This window comes from Ascaphus truei, chromosome 5 (assembly GCF_040206685.1).
Source record: "Ascaphus truei isolate aAscTru1 chromosome 5, aAscTru1.hap1, whole genome shotgun sequence".
Lineage (NCBI taxonomy): Eukaryota > Metazoa > Chordata > Amphibia > Anura > Ascaphidae > Ascaphus > Ascaphus truei.
Genome location: NC_134487.1, coordinates 273,476,837 through 273,482,836, shown reverse-complemented (window position 1 = coordinate 273,482,836; position 6,000 = coordinate 273,476,837). Strand labels below are relative to the sequence as shown.

At 47.8% G+C, this 6,000-nt stretch overlaps 1 protein-coding gene across 3 annotated transcripts in view; it reads left to right on the top strand.

Annotated features, from left to right (window-relative positions):
- Positions 1 to 4,422: 4,422 nt before the first annotated feature.
- Positions 4,423 to 6,000, top strand: part of NDST1 (N-deacetylase and N-sulfotransferase 1) — a 33,272-nt gene continuing 31,694 nt past the window's right edge. For all 3 annotated transcript variants that reach the window (XM_075602088.1, XM_075602091.1, XM_075602089.1), the window contains exon 1: positions 4,423 to 4,563. The gene's annotated coding sequence lies outside the window, so the exon portion shown is untranslated. The remainder of the gene's footprint in view (positions 4,564 to 6,000) is intronic.

Genomic DNA, 6,000 nt, shown 5'->3' with positions numbered 1-6,000 from the left:
CTTAATTTTATTGCTGGATTAGAAAACACAGGAACTTGTGGGTATAGTGTAGGCAGAGAGTGCTTCTCTATGTGGGATGCTTCTATGGGGTTAGACTATGGTAAGAGAGAAAGGCCTTACCAGGGGTGGATGCAGACAGGTCTGTACTCACTGTGATCTAGGGTGGAAAAGGAAGTGAGGGGCAGGGGTCACACTAAAGGTTGAGTGGGACTGCACTAACTGTCAGCAAAAGACAGGGGAGAACATGGGAAAGTCCATTAACTGGGAGGACTGGAGAAGCTGCAGTAGCAGTTCACTGATTATGTGCTCGGAGGCAAGAAATGCAACATTGTTGCATGTTACACAGGCACAGTATGTGTGTGCAGGCTCCATGCAGCTGAGAATAAGATCTGACAGGCAGAAGCTGCAAAGGAGAGAGGGGGGTGAGTCAGAAATGTAGTTCGTGTTCCATGACATGTATGGTTAATGTAAGGCTGCGTCCATGGTATGGACGACCGCGCGGACGCGTCCGCACGCTGAGCAATCAGACTGCTTAAAGGCAGTGATCGCGTCTATACGGCGTGCGGGCACGGGCGCCCGTTGCGCAAGAAATCAGTTCAAACAGATTTCTTGGCGTGACGGGCCGGTCACGTGAGCCGTTCGCCCAATGAGGGCGAACCAGCTTCGTAATGTCACTGTCATGCCCATGGACGTCGTGGCCAGTGCTTTCCCTCAGCGTCCGCGCGCCTCTGCACGGGCGAAATGTCTATGGACGCAGCCTTAGTATCAAAATTACTTTAAAACTCAAGAACAAATTATTGCAAGGAAAAAAAAAAACAATTAGCAAACAATATTACCACCCAAACGAGTTTAATAAAGATGATGGAAACCCACAACTATTTGGTAATGTAACAAATCCTTACTGTATACTTGTCTGATTACCTACATTTGACCTAATAAACATGCCGGTGTCATTGCTTTGGTCCTAGGTGGGACTATTCATTGAGGATTATGTATCAAGTGTTGCTCCACACTGTCACTTTGCATCAATGTTTTCAAGGTACATTGCTTAACTAAGGGGGGCGCAAACTTTTTCCCCTGCGCCCCCCTGCCAGCAGTCCCCTCACCTCCACGCCCCCCCTCACCGGCGACATGACGTCACGTTGCCATAGCGACGTGACGTCACATGACCTTCAGGCGTCATTTGACACCGCGTTGCCATGGCGACGTGTGCGAGAAGCCGCCGGAACCAAGGTAAGTTAGGTTTCCAGAGGCCCTGCAGCTCCTCCGGCACTTAATTTAAGTGCCTTCGGGAAGCGTGCGGGGCCTCTGTAAACCGCGCGCCCCCCCGAACTCAGTCTCGTGCCCCCTCTGGGGGTCCCGCCCCCCAGTTTGTGCACCGCTGGCTTAACGTCTACTAGAGAGCGTTGTGGGGAATGGTTACAGTTACAGTTTCTGACAATGCATCTAATCTGACGCGCTATTAGAGAGGGTTGGGGTTCCTTACAATGCATCTGATCTCAGACAAGCTATTAGAAAGGGTTGGGGTTCCTTACAATGCATCTGATCTCAGACGCGCTATTAGAGAGGTTTGGGGTCCCTTACAATGCATCTGATCTCAGACGCGCTATTAGAGAGGGTTGGGGTTCCTTACAATGTATCTGATCTCAGATGCGCTATTAGAGAGGGTTGGGGTTCCTTACAATGCATCTGATCTCAGATGCACTATAAAAGAGGGTTGGAGTTCCGCAGAATTTGAAAATATAATTATAGGGTACCTTAACCAAAAAAAGGGTGAAAACTACTGACTTATGGGGAAGAAAGTCAGCTCAATAGACCGAGACCGGGTGCAGCTTCCCTCTAAGTGCCTTATTCCATAATGTCCGAAGCGGCATAGACAATGAATGGAAGTTGCGATTGATCATTTGGAATATTGAAGTCAATAGGGTATTTTGGTCGAAAACTGTCCGATCGCCCCCCTTCGGCAGATATAGAAACGTCCCTAAATTTTTTACATTTGCTAGGCTTAGGTGGCATTAACCTCTGCTCCTGATAGATCTGCGCCAATGTAAGGGTCAATATTAACAAGGTTCATACATGTGCCACTGGCACAAAGGACCAGAAATGGAAATGTTTGCTCTGTATTTAGGAGCAAACGGCACAATCTTGACATGTCCACACTAACTTCATTTTTTTTTATATTGATTTTTTTCACAGAATTCAAACCGGGGACTTTTCTGAACTCAACCAGGCTATTTTTAGCTCCACTGACCCACTCTCCCCCGTTCCCGAGATACTTACCAATTTAGTTGCTGTTGTTTCAGCCCTGATTTAGGACACCAAATTGGCTGCCAAATCCCAGAAACAGAGCATGTTGCGGTTTCCTATTGGATAACTGCGGCTGCCATCTTTGAAAATCCAGGAAGTAAACCAGCAACTAAACCAAGGGGTACCAGGAGTTAAAAATAGTGCTGTTTAGTTCCAGAGAAACCCATCCCCTCAAATTCTGTAACAATATGGATATCCAAAATGGGCAAGACTGCTGGTTAACCTTTATGTTAGACCCCCAGCACTTTCGTGTCACTTGACTGCTCCTCGAGCGATCACGTGACATGGTCGTCCTCATGATCATACTCCGTCGGAGCGATCTGCCCCATCACCCCCTAAACAAAAATGAGCATTTGCCCATGCACACCAGGTACGTCAATAGGGCGCTGTAAGGTTTAAAGCAGAGATCCGCCGGGGAGGTCTCGCTCCCGCAGCCAATAGAAAGCCGCGATGTCATTGGGAGACCATGGATGAGCTGCAGGGGACCTCCCGACACAACGTAAAAATAAATCATGTAGTGGTTTGCTACTTTAACAGAAAAGCAAGTTAACAGATGATTATGGACAGTGGTTGACAAATCACCAAAAAATCTACTCGCCACACAAAAAAATCTACTCGCCACCTAGTACCAAACGTGTGCTGCTTGGGCCAATATTTACTCGCCCGGGGGTTAAATCCACTCGCCCGGGGCGAGCAAATGTATAGGTTTGTCGAACACTGATTATGGATGCATTCCTTCCATCATACAATAACTGAGAGGAGAAGTTTGGAGTTAAACTGGAGGGGGAAAAAAACGCTGAAGCTTTAAGTCGGGATTTATGAAAAGGAGGCGATAGAGAAATGTCAAATCTGTCATCAAGAGAAACATTATATACAACTTGGTTGACCCTTCAGTGGTAGGGTTGCCAGGTGGGATCTCCAAAAATACTGGACACAATGGTGAAAAGTGCAATGCGCTCGAGACACACACACCTCTCCATGCTGTTTCCTCTTCTCCTTGGCCCCACCTCCGGGCTCCTGCTCCTGATTGGCTGCATTACCTAGTCCATCAGGAGCTGCCATGCTCTCTCCCTGCTCGGGGAAATCCTGCGGCAACCCCGAAGCCGGTTAGGTCACTTTGTCTAGAGAGGTAATACCGATAGACACATACTGTACATGTCCAGTATTACCTCTATCTTTTTACTGGAGAATGGTATTTTTTAAGTCTTCACATGACATTGCAATAAGCTTGTGGCGCGTCGTCTAAATATTCTCTGATGTGGACCCTTTGGAGAATTAGTTGAAGAGCTCTGCAGTAGATAGACCGAGTCTGAGAGATAACATGAAGAGGGGACAAGTGATACTGAGTGATGACAGATATAAATTGATAAGGGGGACAGATCAGCTTCCTAGCTTGTGCGCGAAACCCACGGGTAATGAAGAGCGCTAACATTTTTTTGCTTGATTGATAAAACATAGATGGATTATGGACTGATAGAGAAATAGATCGCATTCTAGTTTATGATGTGAAGGTTTAACCCCATACTAGCCAACACTTGCAAGTGTCTTCCAGGGAGACTTGCAGTGAAAATGCAGGAGATTGCTAGGCTGCGGCCATGCTGGCGCTGACCGCGCTCATGCTTGAGAGGGGTGACGTCACTAACGGGTGTCCTGCCTATTTTGCAAGCGCGGACGGGGGGGGGGGTCATTGCATGGGCATGTTTAGCGCGCTTCAAAGTCAGCTTTTTTTTGTCTGCTTGAGCACAAAGCTTGGGTGAGCGTGCGTGCTCGCGCACCGCGTGAGCGGGGACTTCCACATAAAGACTGCAATAAGTAAAAGCGGCAAGCGCCGCGCGCTCAGCACCACCGGGGACGCAGCTTAAAACTTCCACTGGCTGCCAGTTGGATGAAGGGTTTATTTTCTGAAACAACAACAAATAATAATATATTTTCCATCTAAAAATTCGGGGGTGCCTCCATGATCAACAGGTCAGTGCAGGTTAACCTGTTCGTTGCTGGAAGCCCCCTGCTCTTGTGAATGGTTAATATAAATCAGCAGCACTGCCTTTGTGAAGGGTTTGCTAACATACCTCCCCTCCCTCCTTCTTTCTCCTCCTCCTCCCTTTCTGCCACCTCCCTCTCCCTGTTGCAGGCTGTAGTCTGGATTCCCCCCTCGCAGCCTGTGAATCCTTTCCCAGCACAGGGACAGGCCGGGGGGGAGGGAGAGAGGTCGGGGATGGGGCCCAGGCTGGTGCTTAGCAGTCATGAACACAACAGGTAAGAGTGTGAAGTTGTGTTGCTTTTGACCCTCTCTGCTCTTCGCAACATATACACTGTTCTGTGTGTGTCTCTCTCTATCTGGGAACATGTGTAATGTCACAATGTGAGTGTAAGTGTAAGGTACCATGTGTGTGCTATCCTGTAATGAGGGTGTGCTTAGCAGTTGTGTGTCTGTGACAACACTGTGTCAAGGATGTGATGTGTGTGGGTGAGGAGGAGGGCTTAGGCCAAAGCCAGGAGATAAAGTTCCAGCTTCAGGCTGGTGAGATGAGCCGGTGAGGGAGGGAGCAGCCTGGAAGTAATGGGACACTGGAAAGGCCCGGGCATGAGGCATATCATATAGGATACAATGAGGGGGTCCCCATGCTGCACCCATCGGCTTCCCTGAAGTCACTGGAATACGTACTGAAGACAAATGAAAGTTCAGACTGAGTTTGGGGGGGGCTTTCCCTAATATTCCTGTGGGGTTTCTTTTTAAAGCTGTAATGTGGCTGCTTCTCAATGTCTCAGAGCTGCAAAACTGGTGGAAAAATACCCCCAGATTTATTTATTGTGTGTGTGTGTGTGTGTGTGTGTGTGTGTGTGTGTGTGTGTGTGTGTGTGTGTGTGTGTGTGTGTGTGTGTGTGTGTGTGTGTGTGTGTGTGTGTGTGTGTGTGTCACCATTGTGATATTTACTTGAACGATTGAGGGGGTGAAGGGGGGGGGCAGCTTTTTGCCCCAGGTTTGCACACTGGATAATTTGATAGCCCACTATAGGGGTGTGTTATCTAAGGTCAGGGGTCAAATCTTGATATGTGCAGGTCAGTGTGTTTTCAGACTCTCTAGAACTTTGTGACTTTGGTTTATCTGCGCTATCTGAGCCCACTGGGGAGTTCTGGGTCAGATCTTAAGCTCAGATTGTCGATTAAAATGTATTTGTTTAAATTTGGGGCTACCAGTAAATAAAGGGAAATGGTTATTCTGTGCTGCGGACTATGTTAGTGCCATACAAATAAAATATATTAAAGTTCTGCTGTGAACACAGTCCTGTACTGTAGTGGGGTCTCAACCCCTGTGTTGGGGTGCTTCCTTTTTTTTAAGTGCTTCACCACCTTTTGCTGGTAGCGGTGACAGAAACGCATGACTGAGCAATGCGTGTTGAACGCTAATGAAGGGGTTAACAGGTTCACATGCCCAAGTCATTGACCCAAAGGGCTCCTGTTTTGTATTGACCCACATGTTAAGTTAGGGTGTCTGCGTAAGGTTTCTTGATTCCTTTGTGGAAGTGGCCAGTGCAGTAGGCTATTTTAATGTCACTGCTGTGGCAACAAGGCATCTCAGAAGTTGTATTTCCATCATCTTGTACAGTGCAAGGGTATCAAAGCACAAGGACAGTTGGCAGCTCAGCCAAGCACCCTGTTGACAGCAAATAAGATGGACCTTGTGATGCTAAG